The sequence below is a fragment of the Mus musculus genome, chromosome 16, assembly GCF_000001635.26.
Source record: "Mus musculus strain C57BL/6J chromosome 16, GRCm38.p6 C57BL/6J".
NCBI lineage: Eukaryota > Metazoa > Chordata > Mammalia > Rodentia > Muridae > Mus > Mus musculus.
In genome coordinates, this window is record NC_000082.6 from 29,956,371 (window position 1) to 29,983,529 (window position 27,159).

At 46.7% G+C, this 27,159-nt stretch overlaps 2 long non-coding RNA genes across 7 annotated transcripts; one reads left to right on the forward strand and one right to left on the reverse strand.

Moving 5' to 3' along the window:
- Positions 1 to 1,556: 1,556 nt before the first annotated feature.
- On the reverse strand, positions 1,557 to 22,754 carry Gm1968 (predicted gene 1968). Its single transcript, NR_037689.1, has 6 exons — positions 22,613 to 22,754; positions 7,115 to 7,247; positions 5,845 to 5,986; positions 2,345 to 2,474; positions 2,111 to 2,247; positions 1,557 to 1,854 (listed from the first exon to the last, which is right to left on the reverse strand). It is a non-coding gene; the product is annotated as a predicted gene 1968 (long non-coding RNA).
- Positions 16,490 to 25,954, forward strand: Gm32796. 6 transcript variants are annotated; one of them, XR_003951864.1, is made up of 6 exons: positions 16,490 to 16,848; positions 22,333 to 23,224; positions 23,391 to 23,455; positions 24,103 to 24,381; positions 24,745 to 25,101; positions 25,207 to 25,954. It is a non-coding gene; the product is annotated as a predicted gene, 32796 (long non-coding RNA). The 6 variants fall into 6 exon arrangements; XR_384797.3 differs by having other exon boundaries at positions 22,333 to 23,455; XR_384796.3 differs by lacking the exon at positions 16,490 to 16,848 and adding an exon at positions 21,382 to 21,566 and having other exon boundaries at positions 22,333 to 23,455.
- Positions 25,955 to 27,159: the final 1,205 nt, after the last annotated feature.

Sequence of the window (27,159 nt, forward strand, 5' to 3'; positions counted from 1 at the left end):
GGAAATGGCTGCCTCAGCCTCCCCTAGGCAACAGGTCTCTCATTTTACCTTCAGTAAGCTTAAAATATTAAACTAGCTTCCACTCAAAAGATGCTTTAATACATACTTTTCACTGATGCTTTTTAAGTAATCTAGTGTGAATGCTGGGTTTCTTTTCTTTTTAAAAAAGATTTATTCATTAGTATATCTAAGTACACTGTAGTTGTCTTCAGACACACCAGAGTAGGGTGTCAGATCTCCTTGTGGATGATCGTAAGCCACCATGTGGTTGCTGGGATTTGAACTCAGGACCTTCAGAAGAGCAGTCAGTGCTCTTAACCTCTGCGCCATCTCCAGCCCAAATGCTGGGTTTCATAAGAAGGGGCTGGCAGGTACACATGTTCCTTCAGTGTGGGGCACACAAAGCCAACAATGGTGGCATCCTTCCCTGTGTCCCATCCCACTATCCTCTCTGCTGCTCCCTGATGCACAGAGCATGTCTCTTTTTGTCTGTCAGTGTCAGGTTCACCCTTGCTTCCTCCCTTACCCCCTCCTACTCCTCTCCCTCCCTTCTGCCCGTCATCCTGCCTTCCTTGTCTTAATGAACTTAGTATTGTCTGGGACATTTCAAAAGGCTCATTTTTTTTTTCTCTTGATGCCGGTAGAATTCTACAACACCTACTGAATCTGTTATTGAGCCAGATATAGCCTGACAAACGTAGAGAAGTGAAGCCGTGCATGTGAGGACGCATGTGCCTGCCACGTGCTCCTTTCATCTGTGACAGGCATGAAATGCACGGAAATGTTCCAAGTGCTCTATATAGCTGTCCCTAATATGGATTGCAGCTACTTTAAACCTTTTCTCTCAAGGAGACACCAGGCCCAGGGGATGCTTGGAGTATTTCTACAGTGTTCCACAAGGACCACAGTGGCCTTCCATTCTCTCTGAGTGAAACAGGCTATGTCCCCAGTTCAAACTCTGCTATGTTCTAAAGGTTCTTACTTAAAATTATTATTTAGGGGGCTGGAGTTAAGGGCACTGGCTGTTCTTCCAGAGGACCTGGGTTCAATTCCCAGCCCCAATGGCTCCTAATAACTGCCTATCATTACAGTATTAAGGGTCTCATTTCCCCTTCTGGCCCTACTGGGCACTGTATGCATTTGTTAAAACAAACATACATGCGGGCAAAACACCCAAGTGAATAAAATAAAATAAAAGCAATAATGTATAAAAATAATTAGTTAGGTCCTAGAAACATCATAAAGTAGAGTTTGATTTTCGAATCAGGCACAAACTCCTCACAATTAGTGTTAACTGATACACACCATACATATACAAACTATGGGGGATTATAGAGTGGAGCAGGATTTTCCCTGTCCAATTACATTAAAATATTAGTGCAGCAAGAGGCCTGTGATTGGACAGGGAAAGGGAGGCGGAACTAAGAGTTGCAGAGACAGGGAGCTACTCGTGAGAGAGGTGGAGGAAGCACAATAGAGGCCAATAAACAGGGGTAACTTGTCTAATCTAGCCAGGCAGCTTGTTCCATTATCAATTGGCCCTGAAATTATTGTGTGGGCATCCTGTGGATTGAGAGTTTATTGATATATAATTCTAATTGATTAATTATAAGTTTCTGGAGTTTTGTTTCAACCAGGTTGCTGGGCATTGTGACAGCTGACCACGGGGTGGGAAGTCATTACATGGGGCTGGCATGTCGATGACCCACCAAGGGAACTTAGCGAGTCTAGTACAGATGTTCCAGGAGCTCCAAACCAAGAGAGACCACCAAGCTGAGAAGACCCCGCTGGAGCCATACGGCCTTCCAGTGCCTGCTGTAGCACAGGATATCAGTAATCATCTTATTCTTTTTCCTGCAACAAGAGAGTACATTTCCTATACTAAACAACCTTTTTCAAAAAGGCTTTTTAAATTACTTTTAATAATGTATGCATATGTGGGTATGTGGGTATGTCCATGTGAGTGTGGGTGCCCATGGAGGTCAGAGGCATGATGTATGCATGTGTATACCTGCATGTGGGTGTCTTAGTTAGGATTTTACTGCTGTGAACAGACACCATGACCAAAACAAGTCTTATAAAGGACAATATTTAACTGGGGCTGGCTTACAGGTTCAGAGGTTCAGTCCATTATCATCAAGGCACAAACATGGCAGCATCCAGGCAGGCATGGTGCAGGAAGAGGTGAGAGTTTTACATCTTCATCTGAAGGCCTCAAGCAGAACACTGGCTTCCAGGCAGCTAGGACTAGGGTATTAAAGCCCACGCTCACAGTGATACATCTACTCCAACTAGGCCACACCTCCAAATATCGCCACATTCCCTGGGCCAAGCATATACAAACCATCAGAGTGGGTGTGTCCTTGTGAGTGTGGGTGCCCACGGAGGTCAGAGGCATTGGGTTCCCCTGAAGTTGGAGTTATGGGTGATTCTGAGCTCCATGACAAGGTTGCTGGGAACTGAGTGCAGGGCCCCTAGAAGAATAGCGTACTGATCTTAAAGGTTGAGCCATCTCTCCATCCCTACCCAAAAACCTTATGGAAGTCAAACTCTTGCATTGTTTAATCAGGTGGGCATGGAAAGCCAGTGGGACCCAAATCGGAGCTCAGGCCTATGGATACATTGCAGGCCTGGCATTCCCCTTCCACTGTCAAATCTCCCCTGCCTCCCCATGCAGTGGCTCACAACAATCATGCTGTATTCTCCTCAGCTTCTCAGGCTCAGGGAGGAACCCTCAACCACAGAGGCCCTCCCCATGTAACCACACTAGTGCTTAGGATGCTGTAGTCATACGCCAAACGAGTTCGTGGGCCTTGTGGTTATAAATGACTTATTTTCCCCTCCACTGGAATTCTGGTGTGAATGAGAATATGGTGAAAAAAAGATCCTCACTATGTTAAGTTTGCCCTTTACCACAGCTTTTTGTCCTAGCCCTGTACCCAATTATCGTATTCTGATCATTGTTTTGCTATAATATAACATCCCGTCTCTCTGTGTATACACACATATAATCTGTGCCACTAAATATAGAAAGGTTACCCTTGTATAAAGCCTGAAAGGAAATTAAGGAACATAGATATTAATTTACAACAAATACATATTTCACAATTTCAGATATGTTCTCATTCAGACTCTTAGTGACACAGGGTAAAGTTCTGTTTTTTTTTTTTAATTTTAATATTTACTTATCTTGGGTCCCCATTACAGATGGTTGTGAGCCACCATGTGGTTGCGGGGAATTGAACTCAGGACCTCTGGAAGAGCAGTCAGTGCTCTTAACCACTGAGCCACCTCTCTAGCCCCATGGTGAAGTTCTTTAATTTGGTACTCCTTTGGAAGTCAAGCATGATGATATGCACCTGTAATTCCAGCCCTAGGGAGGCTGAAGAAGGACGATCATTAGTGCAAGGCCAGCCTGTGCTATACTGTGAGTTCCGGGACAGCATACGTGACATGGAGCTGCTGTCTCCAAACAAACAAAATGTGGACTAGTCTATTTGTCTTGATGGTGAAAAGAAAAAAGAGAAACATTAGTGGCCGTAGGCACCTACTCACAGTTGTGATGGAAACTGATAAAGCTATCTCCAGGACGGCCTCACTGAAAGTAAGGTCATCCTGAAAATTCTTAATCTGTGACAAAAAAAAAAATGAGGGCAGATCTGCCTGATATTTCCCCTATGTGTTCTTTAAAACGAAGCTTCTCAAGTGCCCTAGGACGGTGTAACATCTGCCAGACAGCTGTTGTAAAGAGCGCCGAGGAGATAATCTCCGAGTCTATCGTAATCTTTATGTTTCTTTTCTCTCCTCATCAAATTCTGGGCCCAAGCCAGTAGATAGACACATGTTCTGAAATTCAAAAATTCTCCCTTAGTTGCCAGGTTGTTGCCTGAGGACATCTAATGTCTCTCTCGCTAAGCTAGTTAAGAAGTCGGGTTTTTGACTTCTTGGCAAGGGTGTTGACCTTAACCCTGTTCTAGAGGGCAGCTGTCTGCAGAAATGAAACCCACACTGGAATTCACTATCCCTAGAATACACTTGGCCTGACTCCCGGATCCATCCCTGAGAGAGGTCCCCTGAAAGAGCAGATGAAATTTTGAGCAGAGAGTAGTTAGACTTGTGAATCTTAGAGCTAGCTGAAAATGCTAGAGGTCATGTGACTTGCTCTCCTCCTTTCTGATTCACTGTGCCATAGAAGTGAGCTTGCAGGGAAACTAATACGTGCTGCCAATGAACCGTCACAAACTCTTGTTGGGCATCTAATACACAGAACTCTGTCATACACACATGCTTAAGGGAAGACTTCAAGATAGCAAAAAAGATTTTCTGTATATAAAGTCTTCTTTTCTCATGCTACTGCTTACGAAATCGTCATCTATGAGAGAGCAGAGGGGAGTGCATCAGAACTGGAGACAGAGCAGCATCCAAGATGGATACAGGAGCAGGAAAAAGAGCATGGACCCAAGGCAGAGGCAGAACAAGAAATAGCCCAAGTTATCTTTAGGTTCCCAACAGATGAAGGCAGGAAGCCAGCTTTTCGACCACGGAAAATTAGTTTCTTCTCTCCCCGGACTTCCTCCAACTCTGCATTGATCTGTTAGGACTGCTCCACAGCATCCCACAGCCTGAGTGGGTTAAACAATGGGAATAGTCTCCCAGCTGTGGAGACTACAACATGATCAAGGATGCCATCAGGATTGGCGCCTTCTCAGGCTTGCCTCAGTTGGCAGGTGACAGACTTCTCCCTGTGACCTCATATCATCTTTGTCCTGTGTGGTCTCCTGTGTATCTAGATTTCTTCTCATCAAATGGAAAGACTTTAGTCAAGCTGGATTATATGGCCCACCTAAATGACCTCATTTAACTCAGTCCTCCAAAAATGATAACATTCTACAATATTGGGGCTTCAATATATGGTGTGTGTGTGTGTGTGTGTGTGTGTGTGTGTGTGTGTGTGTGTGTGTAAATACAGTTTAGCCTATAATAGTTAAAAGAGTTTTTTTCAAAAACATGGTGTTAACAGCCAAAACATTAGTAGGGTTTCAGAGATTTTTAAAAACAAAATGATTAGAAGTATGATTGAGCTTACACATTGTCCTATGTCTTGAGGGACAAATGGCCCCATTCAATTAAACCTCATCTTGGGATCTAGATACTGACAGTCTCTAGATAGCAGCCTAAGAATGAGGGCCAGCATCCACCAAAGGAACAAAACGTGAGCCTCTTGGGCCATTTAAATGTCAAATATACTTAATCTAACTCAATGTATTCAGTCTTTTTTGTTGTTGTTTTGTTTTTCGAAACAGGGTTTTACTGTGTAGTCCTAGCTGTCCTGGAACTTACTCTGTAGATCAGGCTGGCCTTGAACTCAGAAATTCACTGCCTCTACCTCCTAAGTTGCGGGGCTAAAGACATATGCCACCACTATGGGACTCAATGTTATAAAATTGTCAGTGAGATAGCCCATATCCTCTTGTGGTTACATGTCTTCAGGCTCTGGCAACTACTCTTAGAGAATATCTCAGTACAGACTCATAGTATGGGAGGCAATGGCTGCCATATTCGACTGTGCAGATCTGAGGACTCATCAGGTCCAAAATGAAGCAGAGGTATTCAGAAAATGAACAAAGGCTGAACTTAGAGAGATCTTCCTAGGTTCTCAGAAGTGACCAGTGCCTTCTGAGATGTTCACAGAATTCTTCAAACGGCCTAATGCATGAGGCTCCCAGTACCAAGGGTGTGTTTCCAAACTCAAGACCTTAGGAACTCACCAAGAAACTGAGTAACCTCGAAAGGACACTGGCCTTCCCTGTGCCATTCAGCTAAAGACCAAGAAAGAATTCTTACCTTATTCCTTAGTGCTGCAACCAACTGGTCAAACTGTTTGCCCATCAGGAACCAAATAGGTCTAAAAAAACTGAGAAATGTCTTGCAGGTCATCTTTCCTGTCCCTCTTTCCTTTCAGCTCAGACTTTTCAAGACTTCAACCCTAAAGGAATGGAGAGATGGAGACTTTAATCTGAAGGCCAGTCTGGGTGTTATGACAGTGTGAGCCCAGGAAACAGTTACTGGGACAGAGAATAAAGAAACAATCACAATTGGTGGAAACCTTTGGAAGCCAGTAGCCTTAGGAGGTGAATAATGGGGGAAGTCTGAGAAGAGATATGGTCCCAGATCCCCATAGGGTTTCATCCAGAGCTGAACATGCAGAAAGCTACCTAACAGACAGGCAGAGCCTGTTCTCCACCATAACATAAGAGGCTATTACCTATCTCTGTCCCAGAGCAAGTTACTTGAATGTGTTTTCAGTCAGAAAAAATCCTAGGACTATCAGTATTTAATTAAAGCTTTCCCTAGAAGATATTTCCCATATATTTTTGTACCACCTAAAATGTATAAGTCAATTACCCCAAGAATCTCCCTGTAAGCTAGAAGAGAAAGCTAAGGCACTCGGAGTTGGAAAACGGTGGCTACAGAAGTTTTTTTGTTTGTTTGGGGTGTTTTGTTTTTTTTTTTTTTGTTTTTTTTTTTTTTTTTTTTTTTTGGTTGGCTTTTCGAGACAGGGTTTCTCTGTATAGCCCTGGCTGTCCTGGAACTCACTTTGTAGACCAGGCTGGCCTCGAACTCAGAAATCTGCCCACCTCTGCCTCCCAAGTGCTGGGATTAAAGGCAAACGCCACCATGCTCGGCGGCTACAGAAGTTTCTAAGTTGGTCTTATAACCTCCAATCTACATAAACAATACAGGGACACCTGCATGTTAGTGTGCCTCAGTATGTAGGAAATACAGTCTTAATGTTGGTTGAATAAATGAATGAATGAAAAGAAGAAAAGGGATATCCTTGAAATTCCTCAAAGGATACTTTCTAAACTTAAGTATGAGATCATAAATCCACAGGAAATGGACCAAAATATCTTCTTTCCTTGATTAACAGTTCTTAGGAACTTCAGAAGGCTTGCCGTGTAGTGCAACTCAGCGAGACAGCATTTGCCTACTGTGTCTCTGTGTCTACTGAGAGACTCTGTGTCTGGTATTTCCCAAATCAGTATGTAGATGTTTGAAGATACCCATCTGTTTCTTGGAACAATATACAGACAGCCCAATAGCAGATGTTTACCATTAGGCAAAGCAGCCTCCACGGGGAACCCATGTTTGCCATGTAAGATTTTAGCCACTCAGAGACAGCCTCCTACTTACAGAGGCTGCCATACTTAGCCTGTGCTTGGACTGAGAATTTCCAGAGACGGCACCTGAAAGAGAGCAAAGGAATTTGCTGGTGAGAAGAAATCTTTTTAGGAAGAAAACTTTCTCCCTACAGACCATGTTTGTCTTTTAAGTTCTAGCCACTCTTCAGATCACTAGAAAGATCTAAGACACCATGATCGGATGTAATGACATCTAGAGGTAACAATAACAATAACAAATACTCACGTGTCTGGCATGTGACCTAAGTGCTATCCCTGTGTGTACTCTTCCAGTGACTCACCACAAACCCCTGACCTCCCCGCGACAGGCCTGGGTAGTATTTCACACTGTCTTTGAAACTTAGGGTACTCTGTGTCCTTGTAGATCCACAGCAAAAGAGGCATAACCTGGTCAGTAACGTCACTTTATTGATGGAGAAACTGATGTTTGATATCTCACCTCACAGCAAGCTATGGACAGAGAGATGAGTCTAGGAACTTGACTCCTTAATTCTGGGTCTGGTACAGTCTGACACGAAGTACATTTGTGGAGTACGGTGGGTAATTTTTTCTTATGATTTATTTATTTGCACATTGGTGTATATTGGTGTTCTTCCTGTTTGTATGTGTGTGTTAGGGTGTCAGATCCACTGGAACTGGAGGTACAGACAGTTGTGAGCTGCCATGTGGGTGCTGGGAATTGAACCCAGGTCCTTCAGAAGAGCAGCCAGTGCTCGTGACACTGAGCCATCTCTCCATCCTCAAATGTGGTGGAGCCATCTCTCCATCCTCAGATGGGGTGGTTTGAATCATAATGGCCCTCATAGGCTCATATATTTAAGATCCCTAGTCAGTGGAACTGCTCGGCAAGGATTAGGAGGTGTGGCCTTATTGGCGGAGGTGTGTCACTGGAGGTGGGTTTTGATTGAGGTTTCAAAAGCTGGTGTCATTCCCACTTAGCTCTCTCTGCGTTGCAATTGTGTTTCAAGGTGTGAGCTCTCAGCTACTGCTCTAATGCCACAGCTGTCTGCCTGCTGTCACGATAAGCATTTTATTTCTATAAATTGCCTTGGTCATGGTGTCCCTTCACAGCAGTAGAAAAGTAACGGAGGCTGGGAGCTGGGAGAGATTTCAACATCCCTTCCTATCAATTGCCAACCACGGCGTGAAGTGAGAACCGTGGAGCAAACAGAGGACTTTGCACCCTCACGTTCTGTGAAATGGTTGCTGTTTCTGTACTTTTGCTCAAGTGCCTCCTGTTCCCAGTGGGTACCACGCCTTTCCTCTTAGCAAGTTTCTCTCCCTCAGTGCCACAGCTGAGGAGCAGAGATACCAAGAGAACTAATTCCTGGGAAGTTCTTTTCCCAAGAACTAAGTGAACTGATGTTTCTAAAGCAAGGAAGAACCGTGGACAATTCGGAAAGCACACGTGGAGCACAGTAGTGAAGTATTTCACAAGATGCTGGATTCATCACCAGCTACGGTGGGGCACGCCTTTAATCCCAGTACTCTGGAGGGAGGCAGAGGCAGGTGTATCTTTGAGTTTGAAGCCAGCCTCCTCGAAATAGCAGGCTCCAGGCTATATAGGGATACAGAGTGAGACCCTGTCTCAAACCAATAACAACAAGAAAAAGCCGAGTAACAAAAGGGCCTTGCCCTTTTGTTCTCCTTCAATATCAAATACTCATGCTAAAACTCCAGTCTTTAAAAAAAATGAAATAAAAAAATTTAAAGTTCTGCCTCCTACTTGCAAGACTCCATAAACATTCCCTGGAGTGTTTCTTGGAGCAGTGTTCAGGGGAGGTGGAGGGTGATGGGAAAATCTGGATTTTTAACACCTAAGCATTATAATGCTACAGTCTGAGAAAGATTTCTTGGACAAGTCCACTTTAATATGGCGTTCAGCAATTCTGGTTATCTGGTACCTGTCCACCATTTCCAACCTCATTGCTCAAAACCCAGTGACCTAATCCTGCAGGACCCAGCCCATCTTCAGGAAAAGTAAAAAGCCGCATCAAGTCAAACCTACTCACTTCCCCTTGTGACTTGTGTTGTGTTGTAGGGCACTGAGCTCACATACCATAGAGTACAGTCACACATCTGGGGGGTCTCCATGGGAACCACATCTCTGTGGCTTATCCTGGAGAGAGCTTAAATGCTGAGAGCTCCTGCTTCCTTTCTGAATCTCCCTTAGAGACCAGACTCCTTATTCCCTCTCATCTCGAAGTAACTGAAGGGATGTCAGTTCTGTGTTTAAGGAAAAGAAGCTGAGAAGAACAGGCACCGAAGAACAGGAAACAAAGCGGCATGCAGCCAGAGAGCAGCATCCTGGCGAGAGCAGCCAGAACTATGAAGGTCTGGGTGCATCCATGCCCTGCAGATCCATGAACTCATCAAAAGATAAAAGTGGTTTGTTTTCTTTCCTCATGGCAGGGCAAACTTAAACTGACTCAGGAAACCAAGTCCTGACATAGTTTGAAAACTGCACAGCTTTCTTACACAGTTGTGAAATCCAAACACCTCTGGAAGGTGTTTAGAGCTACGAAGAGGAGGAGGAGGAGGAGGAGGAGGAGGAGGAGGAGGAGGAGGAGGAGGAGGAGGAGAAGGAGGAGGAAAGTGATCCTGGTAAACATTACTGGGGAGGCATCCCTTGATAAAAAAAACATGATCAAAAACTGGGGTTTTTTTTGGGGGGGGGGTGTTTTGTATTGTTTTAGTTGATTTCTTCCAGCACCAAGGAAGAAACTCCATTCTCTAGTATTATTGTATCTGCTAACTTCCTCTAAGGAGCATGCCTATCTAAGAACAGGGTATCAGTAGATGTAAATTGACACCTGCTATTACTTATTCTTAGTATGCTATAGTGTGCCCTACATCTGGTTGCTAGTATCCTTTAAGAAGAGGAAAACACCTTGTGAAGTCACAGAAACATGAACGAGGAAGCATCTGCACTGATAAAGGAGGAGGCATCTAGAATAACACAATAAACTCCAAGGTTTGCAGACAACCATCAAAACCTACGGCTTCGGGAGTATAGATTCCCTCCACGGCCTTCAGAATGAATATGACCCTACTGACGACCTGTTTCCAATTGCTGGTCCCTATACTGTAAAGTGTATAAATGTCAGCTCTCTGAAGTCACCCCTTTGTGATCGTTTGTCATGGCTGCCCTGGAAAGCTAAGTCACAGCCTCCTGGGCTCCCTTTTTGATAATGGACCACTGGTCAATTGTCATGTCAGTTAATCATGAAACACCCCCAAGACGATTTAGATAATGAAAACCTGCTGAACACAGGATGTGGTGTTGAATCCAGGAGTTTTCTTAAAGAAAAGCAGCCTGGGCTGGCACTGAGTTCCCTGTTAGAATTAAATCTATCAAAAAGGGCATTCCAACCTCACTTAGGCCTCCTCTCTCCCACATGAGTAACATTGGGGGTGGGAGATGTTAAACTTCCTTCCATCCCCTAAGTCAGCAGATCTCAAACTTTGGGTCCCAAACTCTTTGGTGGGGGCCGGGGGGGGGTCAAGTATCAGATATATACATCATGATTTATAACAGTAGCAAAATAAAAGTTATGAAGTAGCAATAATAATAATTTTATGGTTGGGAGTCACTGTACCATGAGGAAGTGTATTAAAGGGTCACAGCATTAGAAAGAGCAGCCAGGGGATGTGAGCTTTGCCACTTGGGACTGTCCTAGTGTTCTGTCCTGAGCACAGGGATGCCAGAGGAAGAGCTGTATGTCATTCCTCTTGTTGCTGGGCTCAGAAAGGACTGTCTCCCGGAGCTGAGTGCTATGTGGCTCTGCCTAAGTGCAGGCCAGTAACCAGGAATGGTTCCACTGCTCTACCCTCTGAAAAGTTTGCCTTTCTGCTTGAGTTAGCTAGAAGCTGCTTTTTACCATCAACAACAAAAACAAGGCAGAAAGAAACACCTGCTGGTATCCAGTGCATCCTCCCTCCATCCCCAACTGTCCTTAAGCACAGCTGGAGGATAAGAAATTCCTAGAGACATTTAATACCACAGTTGCCCTTACACACACACACACACACACACACACACACACACGCACGCACGCACGCACGCACGCACGCACGCACACACACACACACACACACACACACACACACACACACACACACACCAAGCAAAAACATTGCTAAAGATAGCCCTTTGTCTACTAGTGTATTTTGTAGACAGATCTTTAAAAAAAAATTGTTTTTTCGGAAAGCAAAACAGTGCTAAGTAGAGTTCCCTTGTCTGAGTAATTGGCCTGAATATTTCTTCCTACCTGACAAACCACATGTTTAGCCTTCTGTTTCTCTCTGGCTTTCGTGTTTTGGTTTCGAGGGACCACTACCATTCCAGAGTAGCCACCCACTGCGTGAGTTCATTAATCAAGTGTCTCTCCTCTCCTCTGCTCCCTGTTGTCTGTTTCAAACATTTTCTCTTAGACCTGGAATAGATTCTGTAGAAACAAAAGATGTACAATCTAAATAAGGAGACAGGCAGAAAGCTCATGACAGATCCATCGGGAATCTCAACTTAGCTTCCAGGTGCATTTGGCATACTTTATTCCAGCGACATTGTATCATTAGGACCCTCGGATGAGCAGGAGCCACCCCTCTTCTTGGCTGCTGTTACATTGTAACATTGTATCTAAACTCTGACACTATTGCTGGTGAGGATCTGCTTGGATCCGGAAATGGGTCCTGCACATATGTTTAGCTGTATTCACAAAATAAACCTAAAGACTTCCTAAGACAACTGTTAAAAGCTCTCAAGGGTAAAGCCAGGGACACCCTCAGAAATCTGGGAGAGGGCATGTTATGTGGCCTTATTTGGTTTCTTTTTCTTCATTTCTTCCTTCTTTTTTCTTTTCCTTTTTTCTTTTTTTAATTTTTAACTAAATCATTGTGCTCACCTGAAAAAGCCAGTTCAGAGGGAAAGCGTTTCACTGGGCGACCATTTGGCTACAGAGAAGTGAGCTTTGTTTTCCAAACCCTTGTCCTGTCCTTGGGGCTGCAAATAACAGTAGTGCCAACTTCTCTCAAATCTGAGGCACCATTGTACCAGACTGAATAAGTCAGTTACTCTTTCTTTGCCTCAGGGAATAGGAAAAAAAAACCCCAAAAAACACAAAACACAGACAGGACTGTAGAATAAACCAGACCATGGGACTGAAAAGATTAATATTTTCCATGGTCAGATGAAAGATGGTAAGTAACGCAAAGGGCTCAGTGTACAGTATTATATTTCTATTGCATTGAATTAGTTATGGGGTGACATTTTGACTGCTTCCTCTGTAATTCTCATAACTCCACCTGTCTGACATTTCCTTCCTCTCTGGGGTAAGTGTAGAACAGGTCCCACTTTGTGGAGAGAGGCCACCCTGCAGAATCTCAGGAACACATTCCAGAGCAAGGTGCTGGCGGAGGCACTGCAGGAAGTCTCCAAGCCAGCAGAGAGCAAGAGGGTGACTGCCCCAGGATCTGCTTAGGAAGAACAGAGAAAGTTCCTCATAAACGAGAGAAAGAAATCCTTTCGTTGTCTTGTAGCCCTCGGGGACAAAACTTACTGAATCACCAAACAGACCCCTTCCTGATGTGAGTGGCCACTCAGAGAAGAGTCATAATGGCTAAAGGTTTAGCATACACTGCCCAGAAGAAATGCACACAGCAGTAAGTGTGGTGGGAGGAGGAATCAGGATGCCAGGGATGGAGGCTGGTGGGGCGATGGTACTAAAACAAACACATTCACAGGAGTCTAGGAGGTACCCCATCCCCATCAGCACCCCGTAATTTTTCCATGGATCATAGGCAGAGGTTCAGTTGACATCACGTTTGAGAGCAGACAGATGTTAGAACACCCCCCCCCCCGTCCTCCCCCCCTTCCCACACACGTAATCACCAGCTCAAGTGCAGGTGGCACACAGAGGCCATGTCTTCTATGTGTTGTAGTTAGGCCCTGGTTCTTCCTCCCATCCCCATGCTCCCAGAAATGACTCAGACCCAAGATATATTTACAAATACCTTGGCCATATACTAGGCTCTTGTTCTGACTCGAATCATAACTTACAGTAACCCATTTATCTTACCCTACATTCTGCCATGTGGCTGGTTACCGGTGCCCGGGTACCATGCGTCTGTCTCCTCACATCTCTCTAGGCTGAATCTCCCCAAGCCTGCTCTATCCCAGAATTCTTTCTCCTCCCAGATGTTCTACCTTCTATTACCTGTCTAAGCCATGGGCCATATATAGGCTTTTTAATTGACAGGTGATGCATCCAAAGAATATGTGAGGTATCACTCTACATCTATGTTAGGGAAGTTCAAGGGAAATTCTCAAAGGTCCAGAGGCCCTTGACATAGGGTGATGAGAGGAGAGACGCTGGTCGTCAATAGAACAATGGTAGTGGGTGACAGGACTGCTGGGTGGCGTTTGGATTCTAAGAAACCTGCCTTTGTGAAGGAATTGCTTTTGGAATCAGGTTCTTTCTCTCTAGAGACTGGCTTAGTTACCACTTAGTTACTACTGCTGGCTGTCAGTAGGTGAGGCTGGACCTGTATTTTGTCTCTCGCATGCTCCACATTTCTGTTTTTCACCATGAACTGGTTCAGCACCAGGTCTTCATCTGAAGTGGCCATCTGATGTTGGCTTCTAGCCCTCCAGAATCATGATTCAAAATTAATCTCTTTCCTTTATAAATCACTCAGTGTCAGGTGTTTTGTTACAGGAACCTTGAAAATGTTTAAAGATGGACACTAAATGGGAACTTGCACTGTAAACTTGGAAGAATTGATGGGTGGATGCATGGAGCACGTGATGAGGAACAGAAGAGAGAAGATGTGAAGGGCCGGAGAGATGGCTCAGCAGGTACTTGCTGTACAAGTGTGAAGAACAGAGTTTGAATCCCCAATACATTTGTTAAAAACAAAAAATTGTGTTACCTCCATGTAAAACTGAGTGCACCACACATGCACACAAACACTCAGACACACAGGCACACACGTGTATACACACATACACATGTAAAATTATAATTCTAAAAGAAAGAGGAAAGAAGATGTGGATTTCCTCAAGAGAGAGTGTGCACAAAGTGAAAGCAAATATCGTGCAGTCCTGAAACTAAGAACGTTCCCGTGGTGTGTCAGCTCTAAAGACTGCCACTGAACACTTGGATAAGCTACATCCTGCGGTCTCCATCATTTTAAAATGAATCAGAACCTCATGGAGAGAGGTGTTTTTGAATGAACAATGTTAGCACAAGCTGCGGAACGAACACACGAGGAGTCACAACACAGCTTCCACGCTGACAGTCCCTGAGGTCATTCATTTCTAATCTACCTATCAGGCCAGGATTTACACGTGAAGCCATCAAGACAGAGGCCTCCGCTGTGGGCCAGGGAAGCCTAGTTTTATAACGTACAGGCTCCAGACTTGTGGATTCACACCTTTGTATGCTAAAGCCAATATTCGCAGATGCTACACCCACATAGAATGCAGAGACAGCTCAGAGACTCTCTGTCTCTCAAAAGCTTACTTCTATATGGCTTATGATAAGTGTACTGATCTAGAAAATAGACCCAAAATTCCAAAGAGTTTAAATACATCATTTATTTCTGGTTTACATAGTACTTTGAAGCAGGTCAACGAGTCAGCTCAGTGCAAGGACACAGCCTCTGTGGCTACTGCCAGTCAACACATGGTTCTGAGTGATGACCTGGCTAATATTTTTATTTGGCCAAAAGGAAAAAGTGGCATGTGATGGTTTGTATATGCTCGGCCCAGGGAGAGGCACTATTGGAATGTGTGGCTTTGTTGGAGTAGGTGTGTCACTGTGAACGTGGCTTAAGACCCTCACCCTAGCTACCTGGAAGCCAGTGTTCTGCTAGAGGCCCTCAGATGAAGATGTAGAACTCTCAGCTCCTCTTGTACCATGCATCCCTGGACACTGCCATGTTTCCGCCTTGTTGATACTGGACTGAACCTCTAAACCTGTAAGTCGGCCCCAAATAAATGTTGTCCTTTATAAGACCTGACTTGGTCATGGTGTCTGTTCACAGCAGTAAAACCCTAAAACAAGGCATATGGGCATGACGTACTTGAGATATTTAGGGGGGGGCATATTGGCACTTCTATATAACTGTCACTGGATGTAACTCAATGGCACGGCCACACCCAGTTGCAAGGGAATATGGGGACTGGAGTGTAGCTGGTGTGCAAAAAGAAGCAAGCAAGTCTGGCTTGGCTGTTGATAGTCTGCCATCATGTGATTGTTTGATGGAGTCAGGTTCAGACTAAGATCACTCACTGCCTGCTAATCATCTGCTTCTACGTCAATTCTTTAAATATTTGTGTTAAGCTGATTTTGAGGCACAGCTGGAGTCTTTGAGGGATATACCTTGGCCTGTAGAAACCCTGCTCAAGCCCTTGATCTGCATCCTGATCCACCCCCAAATCTGTTGGAGATTGTAGACCCTTTCTCGGGGTGCCTCAAAGCATGGCACTTTCCTAATCTTCCTATGAGTCACAGCCTATGGATGCCATGCAGCCCAAAGGCCGAGGAAGGGTCCCCAGGCTCTGAGGGATCATGGGATCAAGAACTCATGCCTGGAGTAGCCATACTGGCCTAGCAAGTTTAAACCCTCAGAGAGAGGTCACCTGGCTCCACACAGAGAGTACTGAGAGACATCAGCTCCTACCAAAGGCATGGGGTAAGGTCGCATCTGGTCACCAAGGCTTTAAGTCAGATCTGGAGTCAGCTTTCTAACTCCCTTTTCATACCATGAAGATTATGAAGAAATCTGGGGGGCAAAGTGGCCTGAACAAGGGCAAGGAATGAGAGACTTCATTTCCAGTCTACATCCTAAGAAGGAGGAAACCTCTCTATAGTTTGGAAACATGTAGACATGTTCCTGTAGCCACATGCCACCTCCCACGCCTTACTGTTCCCATCCACTCTAGCTGAAATTAAAAGAGACAGCCAGGTCTCACAGAAAGGAGCTATGGGTTCTTCCCGCGCTTGCATCTCTCCTGGGTACCAGAATATAAAAGATTCAAGTTCTGTAAAGATCCTGGTTCTATAAACCAGCAGCTTCACAGCATCTCAAAACAACCCCTGCAAGACAAAGACAGTGGTGTGCATCTGTACTGAGCACCTTTGATACATTTGAAACATTGTTGTGCTAAAGTCCCACTTTGATAAACATTTGAAACATTGTTGTGCTAAAGTCCCACGATGACCTATGAGTTGGCATTCTAATCCCCACCCTCCTAATAAGGAAACCAAAGCCCAAAGAGTTAAGTAACTTGTCTGTGCTCACACAGGTGGAAAGAGGCTGAGTCAGCCCTTGGCCTGACTGCAGAGCCTATGTGCTTAATGCTGCTAAAGCTGTGGGGCCCTGACACAACTGGTCACTCCTAGGAGGGCCAGAGGACTCCTACATTGACTGCCTTACTTATTGCACAGGCAACCTTCCACCTCCACAGCTGGGACCTGTCTCCTTTGTGCTAGCAGTGACCTCTCTGTCACCTCTTTCTTTTAGCCCTGTAGGTTGTTGGGCCTCTCCCCCCTGATGAATGCCCTGGTCCCAGCTGTTCTTTCCCATACTGGCTGTGAAACTGTCTGAGCTCCCACACTGAAAGGAAAGAGTCTCCAAGATGGTAAGTGCCTCCGGGACCAGAGTTAACATACACCGTGCTCTTCTGCCATCCACCCTTGATCACCTTGCCTCAGGAAGCTCTTGAGGAGACTTGGAATCATGCCCCCATCTCCCCTGTGGCTTCCTGTCATCTCTCCCCTGGAGCCCAAAAGCTGGGGAAAGGGAGTGGATGCCTAGCTTGCTATCGGGCTGAGGTCTGCTCTGTGCTGTCACCTGGCAGGCTGCCAACGTACCTGCTTGAGCAACAGCGAGGTGCAGCCTTGATCTTCACCCAGGCAAACAGCCACATGGGAAGGTTAAGCCCTAGACGGGCAGGAAAGACCGGGGGTTGCTCTTGACCCTGCTACTACCTCTGGCCTTGATCTCAGACAAACAGCCATCGGGTTTTTTTTTTTTTTTCCATCCCCACATTTTCTCTTTCTATGGGCACAGGTCTTGTGAGAAGGGCTGTAAATTCTAGAACTCTAGAAAAAGATCACGTTTTTAAAGCAAGTCTTTTGAGTGATTTTTCTGTGGGAAGCCATGCTTGATCAGTTAAATTAGTAATTAGTAGTGGTCTCTTGGCCTGTCTCTTCAGATGTAGTCAACGGTGCTGGCCCTATTTGAATCCTTCCTCCTTTGTATTTTTTTTTTCCTGCAAGTTAATTCTATGGATGACTGTGGGAAGAAGACGGTGAGGACCTCCTTGTGAGGATATACCACTTGGTACATTTCTCTTTAACACTCTGGTCAGGGTTTGCACCCAGGCCAGGCCTTTGTGACAGTGTCAATAGGTCTCCTCAACCCTCCATGACCAATTCTTCCTAAGCTATGGACGACTTGCCAGGAGCGGGGCAGTGGGCGCCACAGCTGGCTCCTCAAGGAGCTGCCTTTTGAGACGCTGGAGTGAGTGACAGCCCATTCAAGACATTTGCCAAAAAATCACAAAGCTGAGTGGCCCTCCCAGAGGACAGGGACAGTAAAAGTAGGCCACAGGGTACAGAATCAAACCCAGAGGCTGAAAGCTTCCTAGGAGCCGGGGAGAGTGCACAGTTTAGACTCTGCTGCCTGGCTCCCAGGAAAACCTTGACTGTGTTACCACAACCTCCCAGATCCCCCGTTTCTATAACTGTGAACCTCGCATGTTGGATGCTCTCAGGCCGAGTGGATGGTCACCTGACCTAAGAGCGCGTCCAACTTTGGGATTCTGCAACTGCTTTGCAATTCACACTCAGAAACACTGCCTTCCTACCTTCCCATTGCACAGAGTGCTGCTGAGGGCATGTGAAACCCAGCCTCTAGCACAGCACCCATCTCTCTCCCCCTAACCCAACTCCTCCTCACTTCCCTTTTGCTCCTAGCCCAGCCTGTGCTAAGAGAAATGAAATTCAACCTTGGATTCCATTGAAGAGAGACCACAAAATAAATGGCCTTGCATAGGTGTGTGTGTGTGGGGGGGGGGGGGATGATGTGAATATCATCAAAGCCACAAGAAGCCTTCCGAATAGGGAATTTTCAAGACTTCTCTCTCTTTGGGGGAAGCTTTGTTCGCTCAACACTCAAGCTCAGAAAGCTTAGGTGAATTTGGAACAAGCCCAGGAGCCTGGATCTTAAAGAAGCGTCTTCTGTCAGCCTTCGCCACCTCCCAGGGCAAGGGTGTAGGGAAGACAGGTCACACCCATTACCCTGTGACATTCTCATGCTCCCAGAAGGGAGAGCCAACCAGTCCAACAGGTGTCAAAAAGTCAGAAGAGATGATGGCTCAGCGCTTGAGAGCACGTACTGCCTTTTGCACAGGACCCAAGTGTAGTTGCAGCACCCATGTCCGAAGGCTCCAGGGAATCTAAAGCATCTGCCCTCCAAAGGCCTGCATTCAAGTGCACACATGCTCTTGAGCACACACGCACACAGAGGGGGGGGGCATATTCACACACACAGGCATGTGCACTCACAGAAATACACGCGAAGGCACACACATGCACTTGCACACATACAGGCAGGTACATACACACACACACACACACACACACACACACACGCTCATACCCCGCCCCCCCTCCCACCCACCACCCCCCCCCCCTGCCCACAGGCACATGCACGCACGCACAGGTAAATAAAAATACATGTTTTTTGTAACATCTGAGCAGAGCTCCTTATCCACATACTTATCTTCTGCCTGGCTCAGATTGCAGTGTCATCAGAAAACACACACTCTCTAGTTTCACACACTCCAGACAGACAGACCTCTGTGCTTGCGTCCAGATAGTTATGGAGTGGCGGCGGCAGGCAGTGGAGGTGTATATGGGGTGTCTTTTCTACTATACTCGAGGCAGAGGACTTCTGCTACTTTGCAAGGGAAGAGTCTGTTGGGTGGATAAGCAGGGTGTCACTATGGACTGCTGATGGGTGTCTTGGGGCTCAGTATTGCGTGCATTGGTCTCTTTCTTTCACCTTCCTGTGCCACCCCGAAGGGAGGCTGTTCCCTGGGACCCAGCAGCTCCTGGTAGTCAGTGACTTCGAATCAGGGGTCACTTACCTCACACTACAGGCTGAGGCCAGTTTCAGAACTCTGCACATACATTTTGTATTCTGCTACTGTGCCTGCCTGTTACAGAAGATGTTGACCCCAACACAGAGGCAAAGCTTACACCCCAGCCCATGCTCCTAAAACAAGGGCTTCTGGAGCTCAGACGTATGAGGTGAAACCTGGAGTCTGTGGGAGAATGGAGTGCTCTTTGGACAATTTTCATCTGATCCACCATCCATCTCCTTCCACCCTGGCCAAGACAACAGGGGAGGCGGCCTGTGTTAGGTTCACAATGTCCTTGGCCCTGTGTTATCAAAGGGGAAGAAAGAGACTTGGCTCTTTCTTTCAGAGATAGAATCTGACTGGCTGTGGCAGTGAGGTTTCATTCTTAGGGGAGGGAAGGGTAATGAGGTTGCACCAAGCAGAGAGGGAAGGGTAATAAGGTTGCACGGAGCAAAGAAGACCACATGTTTGGAGGCAGACCTCCTTGCTTCTCTATCAGACACAGCCTAGTGACTTTGGATAGGATGAGCCACGCTCCATCTTGCAACCTGGGAAATGTATAGCACACAAAAAGGAGTGGCTTGCTCAGCATCAACTGACCACTGGGAGAGAGCCCTGGGCAGCCCCTGGGTCTCCTAACTTTATATTAATATCTTTTCTCACTGTGCTTTTCCTTCTGGTGGCTTCAGGAGAATGGATCATGATCTCTGTGCATGCTAGTGTACTCTGAGGAACTCTGAAAATGTGCTGTGTCAGTCCTTACCCTGAAACTCTAAAATGCTTGAGCAATTACCACTGTTTCTCTTTTTCCATACGTTTCATGTGCATGTGTATGGTGTGTGTGTGAGTGTGGTGTGTGTGTGTGTGTGTAGGTGTGACTGTGTGTGAGTGTATATGAATGGTATGTGTGTGAATGTGTGTGTGTGGTGTGTATGTGGTGTGTGTGTGAGTATGTATGTATGCTGTGAGTGTATGTGAGTATGTATGTATGGTGTATGTTTGTGAGTATATATGTGTGCTGTATGTGTGAGGGTGTATGTATGGGCTATATGTACTATGGTGTGGGTGAGTGTGTATGTATGGTATATATTTGTATATATGTATGTATGGTATGTGTGTGAGTATATGAATGGTGTGAGTGTATATATACATGCATGATGTGTGTGAGAATTTGTGTGAATGTGTATGTGTGCATATGTATGTATGGTGTATGTATGTATATGTGCAGGTAAATAAAAATACATCTTTTTTTAAATGTCTCAGCAGAGTTTCTTTTCTCCATAGTTATCCTCTGCCTGGTTCAGATTGTAGAGTCATCAGGCAAGGTTTGGAGGAGGGGTGTGAGTTAGAGAATGAATCATGAGGGGCAATTCCATATCTGAGGCAAGAGGAGAGGTCTGTGTGCAGGGCTGCAGCAGAGACTGGAACAGGAACGCTGTCCTAGGTCTCAAATCCCTGGAAAGAGCCCAACCTGACTCAGACCAAGCATGTCCCAAAGAGAACTTAGCCCTGATCCTCTAATAGTAACTGGCTGTGTCCCCAGACTCCCGCCCTCCTTGGGGTGGAGACAGTCGTGGTGGAAAGGGGCAGTGTGGTCCTTCCTCACTAAGCACTTTCTTGGGCTGTGTCCCACCCAGACCACAGAACAGAAGTCAGGTGGGGAGCTGAGTTCTCAGGTTCAAATCTGCCCCAGGCCTTGGCCTTCCGCTGCCTTCGGGAGGAAGGAACGTGACTTCTGAGCAATGGGTGTCCTCCCTGGCTCTCACAGAATCTCCTTCAGGTCCACTCCCGTGCCAATTACAAGCACCCCTGGGTGGGACCAAGCACTGAGCACCCTAAGAAACTCCAACGCGTAGCACAGCTGAGAACTGAGCCCTCTAGGGTGTGCAAAGAGGACCTCAAATAGAACAGTATGAAAATGGCATTTCCTCTCCCAGAATAAGGTTTGAGTGTATCTCACTCTGATGGCCCCACCCCACCTCACCCTACCCCACCCACCCTTCTTCCCACACCAGTGATCGGGTCAAGGATGGGCCTGGCCTCTGTGACCCACGGGCCTGTTGTGCAGCTGGGGCAGGGCCTGTTTCCCACAGCTGCGGTTTGTGGTGACTGGAGGCCATGTCTTGGAAGGGAGAGGCTCGAAGGCCCCAATTTCAGGCAGAACTTCATTCCAGGAGGCTGGAGAGAGAGAAGACCGGAGGTGGTGGATGGTGTGTGAGGAGGGATGGGGTGTGGCTTGAAGCCAAAACCAAGAGGGTGATTTTGAGGACTCGAGCAACCCTGTGGGAGGAACAAAGGGTGTGGGCCGTGGGAGGGGCTCTGCATGCCTTTTGGCCAAGGCAGGCCTCACCCCACAATAGGCAACTTCCCAGGCACTGGCGAATGAGAAGTTAGGTGAGGGCAGAACATGTCAGGCTTCGTCTGTGGGTCCCAGAGGAGAAACAGAGAAGATGAGGGAGTTAACTAGAAGAAGTGGTACCAGAGATAGAAGCGACTTGGAGAGCCAGAGCTCTACTATTTGGGGGGCTGTCGTTGTTTGGAGGGTTGAAAAATATAATATGAGGTAAAGGCCCTTGAAGGAGCCTCGCCACATGAAGGAGCCCCGAGTTGAAGCTGTTCTGGCCGACAGGCTCATGATTTGTGATGAGACATTTTCTTGGTGTCTTGTGTGTCAGCCTTAGCACGTGGTAAATCATTTTGTCTCTAAGGGGCTGTGATCCTTGTGACACCCTGTCAGGCCAGGGAGACCAATTGTCTAGTTTCTGGGGACACAAAGGAAGAATATGTGGCCATCATCAGCCGGTCACCCAACATGCGAGTGCTGTGTGCTTCAGTGGAAGTCCCCAGCCTTGGCCCTGCACACTGTACACACTGTCTATGCCATGTATTAGACCTACTGTGTGTATCAGGCAGGGCCAGAACTGGCAAGCTTCACAACAACTTAGGCATGGTATCATATCTTTTTTTTTTTTAAAGGTAGGTAATCGCAGCGTGAGGAGTTCAAGGAGGAAAAGTTCGTGTCACCTGTGACAGAGTCAAAGAAGCGGGAGGTGACTGCTTGGACAGCTAAGGCAGGCTCCATGAGCATCAGCGGGGGACAGGAGCCAGGAAGTCCACAATGATGTTCCAGATGAGGAAAGTCTAAGTGCCTACTCTGTGTCATGCCTTGGGCTAAGTTTTTTTTAATATGAAACCACTGAGTCTACACAGGAAAGGACAGACAGAAAAAAAGAAAAAGAAAAATTACACGACTTACCCACGAGAGTGTTTCTATTTCCACACAGAAAGGAGATTTCTTCCTTCTGCCTTGCTGGGGACTGGAGACTTGAGGACCACGGGAGGCCCCTGGAGCAGCGTTTTCGAGTGGTTAGCTTTCCCCAGCTTCAAATGTGAAGTATAAGTTATACCTCCAAAATTTGGGGGTGGCTACAGCATCCAAGGCCAGCTCAGGGAGTAACGGATCTACGTTTGTTTGAGGCCTTTCCAGACATTTCCTTATCCACATTTCTTCTAGAAGGATCCAGGAAATCAACTCTATCACTGTGCCCAGCTGTTTATGTTAAAAGGATGTGGTCTGAGGGGGGTTGGGAATATCATCTCCTCTCTCTTGGCTGGGCCAGCGGAGAGAAGGCAGAAAATAAAACCCGGTCTGGGGGGGGGGGGGGAGACACAGATCCTCACAGATGGCACCTAGCCCCTCCGCTGGCCCTGCTGACATTTGAAAATGCTTCCTGGGGTGACCTAGCGTGGGGCTGACCGTGATGGGCACTACCACAAGGGTAGGACAAAGGACTGTGTTGGTCCCACCAGTTCTTGCAGGGGTCCTTCCACTGCCTCCCCTCTGCAAGCCTGAGAAGGTGTGAAACAGGTAAGACTAAAAAAAAGGAGGGCGAGGGGGCTGTAAGCAGACACAGTCGTGTAACCAGGAGGCACTGTCTGTGGAATACAGCCGTGCTGGTTGGTTGCTTTCAGATCCGTTCCCCATTCCTCTGTTTCTTTTAAGTCAAGTTACCACTTGCCCTTATGCCATCCAGGAAGTTCAAAATGAGTCCCTGGGAGCCGACCTCTCTGCATTTCCCCTCCTTTGCAGGACACGGAGGTGGGTACCGATGTGATGGGAGTATTCGTAGTTACAGTGGACCTGAAATCTGGGTCCAGAAGTGGTTCCCACCTAGAAAAGCCATATGTCTGTCTCCCCCAAAAGTCAGGGTCTCCTGGTCCCAGCCTTCATTAAATCGTCTCCAGAGAGGCACTCGGGTTTTCTGAACCATTTCTTGTCACACTCCACAGCACCCAACTGGGCTCAGTACCAACCTTCACTTGTACAGGGTCTGGGATCAGCTCTGGGACCTTAGAGCCCTCACAGGGGTGCTTGGGGGTACGGTGGGGGGGCTGGCAACCGCACCACCTGAAGCTCAGGTGCATGTGGGAGCCACGGAAGGGACACATGTGCCAATGCTCGCACATTGATTTAGGAACCCTGGTTGGTTCTCCTTAAGCCGAGGAGCTTCTTGGACAGGTTCCCTGTCCACAAATAGCACACAACAACCACGACAACCGGTGTCCCGCTTTCCCGAGTGTCAGAAGAGACAGCAAAACAACATTCACAATTCTGTAGCAGGGTCAATGTTCCGTTTCACCAACATCCAAAGCCCTAAACCTCTAAAGCCACGGTTACCTCTGCCAACAGCTGGACTCAGAGGCAAAGCACCAGATCTTTAACTAACGCAACCCTATTCCCAGCAGCAGTTCTAAAAACCTCCGATGGTGGGGCCCTGGGAAACTGCGATTTAGCAGCGTTGTTGGATCTTTGATTGACACTTCGGAATAGTAATGCTGGAAGGTCAACAGTCTGGAAGGCTTGCCATGTTCCGCCAAGGAGCCACAGATGAGATACCTTCACAGATGGTGTCCCTTATCAGCCATTCTCTGGGCCCTGGGAAGAGTGGACTCAGGTTCACTGAAACCATCTGTAGCTCAAGTCATGTGGCCCCAGCCTTCCTGCCCCACACCATCACTTTACTGGTGTGTGTGGGGTGCAGCCCTCCAGGAATCCCTTTGGGCCCCTGTGTAGACCAGAGAAGATTCCTACAAGATAGTGCACACAGCTAGTGCATAAGAGAGGAGGGTGACCAACAGGTGACATCAGAGTCCAGGTTTCTAGACAGCTGGCTCAGGGTGCTGGGATAGCACTAAAGGGACAGTCAGACTGTGCCTATAAGCAAATCATTGCAAGTCTTGACATTCAAGTCTCTGACTGGCTTGTGGGTTTCATTTTAATCAATCCTAGTTGCCTCTGGATTTGGGGGGGGGGATGGTTCTCAGAACCTGGAGCCCTGGGAAGGGAAGGATATGTTCTTTTGACAAGGTCTATGACTCCTTCTGCAGGGTATTGTTGTGTCCCCATATGAAGATGGCCTCCCACTTCCTGAACAGGTGACCTGGGCTTTACCATCATCCATGACAACTATTCGAATCACCTCCACTCATCCTCCAGGCATGCAGAGAACACCTGCAAAGGAGTATGGTTTCTAATTCCATTCTGACACCTGGCATCATCCCTGTAGACCAGGACAAGTGCCCACCTTTGCTTCTCAAGTGAGACAAATAAGGCTCAGAGATGTCACAGTCATTTCCAAAGTCACACACATATAAAGTGCATGCAGGGGACTCCAGGCCCTGTGGTTCTTTCCATGACAACTTTCCATAAAGCCTCAATAATGTGCCTTGGAAATGGGTATAGAAGTGAGTTTTTGTTTTGTTTTGTTTTCTCAGCACATTGAAAAATAGTTGTTTTTTTCTGCTCTCTATTTAAAAGCATTATTATTATTATTATTAATTTTGAGATAGGCGTCTTGGTGAGTAACCATCACTGCTCCCCCAAGGCTGTTCTGAGAAGTCTTGCCTCCCACAAAAGCCCGCAGACCCAAGCCACCTGACACCATGGTCGTCCACACTGTGTGCACCCACGCCTGCTGATCTGCTTCCGTTCATGCCCCGACTTGCCCATCTTCTGGCTGTTCAAGACCACACACTTCAGAGCACCCGTGACACCAGGGGAAGTGACATGTGGCTACACTAGCAATATAACAGCAAGGAAACCCAGAGCTTGAATTCTAACAAGGAACCTCCCTCCCCAAGAAGACTAAACATAATGTATGGTGAAATACATTGTAGAAGCCAAATGTGTACTCTCAGCACTTAAGAGACTGACATGGGGGCTGGAGAGATGGCTCAGTGGTTAAGAGCACTGATTGCTCTTCCAGAGGTCCTGAGTTCAATTCCCAGCAATTCTAAGCCACATGGTGGCTCATGACCACCTGTAATGGGATCCAATGTCCCCTTCTGGTGTGTTTGAAGACAGCTACAGTGTGTTCACATGCATTAAATAAATGAAATCTTTTATTTTCCAGATAGGGGTTTAATCTAGAGAGAGAGAGAAAAAGAGAGAGCCTGAGGCAGGAGGATTGTGAGTTTTAAATAAGCACAGCTACAAAGCAGGACTCTGTCTTTAAAACCACACATACCAAAGCCAGGATGGGGATGGTGACAAAGGGCAGCGATAATTAGGAACTGAAGTTGAATTGGAAACACCAAAGTGTAAAATTGGAAATGATGACTTGGGTTCTCTAGTTTAGTAACTGAATTGTTAGTTTTCCCAAGGGGTTGTCACTTAGTCATCAGTGTGACCTAGACCTTACATCTTCCATGACAATTGTTCGGTCCAGCTTTTAGTCACCTTACAGGAACTTATTTTAATAATGTCCCAGAACTGGGTGTGGCAGTGAGCACCTGTGATCCTGACATTTGGGAGGTGGACGCAGGAAGTTCGGGAGTTCAAGGCCAGCCTCAGCAGAGTGAGTTTGAGGCTGGCTGGGGCTGTAAAACAAAACAGCACATTAACGTCCCAGGCTGGGCTGTGATAGCACATGCCTTTGATCCCAGCATCCGAGAGGCAGAGGCAGCTAGACTTCTGCGAGTTCAAGGCCAGCCTGATCTTCAGAGCTCGTTCCAGGACAGCCAAGTCTACACAGAGAAACCATGTCTCAAAATAAAAACAAAACAAGCAGATAAACAAACATGGTGTTCCAGGCTGATGATCCGCCTCACCTGATGCTAAAATAACGAGGTGATGAGAATATCCTTGCTTTTTCAGATGACTCGTTACTTATGCTTTATATCTCAATTCAGTGTTCTAAGTTTGGGGTTCACAGCAGTGGGCTGCTCATTTTAGCTTGGTAGGCTTCCCAGTAGTCACAACAGTCACTGGGTCACGCGGTCACTTACATCATCGCCCTCAACAATCACCAACTGCTAACGTCTCCCTACTGAGCGTTTGACTTTAAGCAACACAGCTTTTACAGCTTTTCTCAAATTCCTTTGTTGATGGGAAACACTTCACTTCCGACAACATCCCTATAATGAGGCCTTGCTGCAGTTGGGATGGCGAATTTCCTCCAAAGGCCAGGAAGTACAGGCTTAGTCCCACGGTATTGGTTCTCTGAGATGGGCTAGTGAGAGGACTCCCGACCTTGGGAGTGTGCCCTTGGGGAGAGTCACAGGGCCCCTCCTCCTCTCCCTCCCCTCTTTCACTTCCTAGCATGAGCTATGTGTTTTGGCTACACCATATCTTCCCACCACCATATGCTGGCTGGCTTACCACAGGCACAATGGTGACAGGGCTAAGTGCAGAACTGTGGGCCAAAGCAAACCATTCCTAAGTATAGGTTGGTTATCTCGGATGTGTTCACGGTGGCAGGGAGCTGACTAACTCGGGCACCTGCAATGGATTCTGTGGCTTGG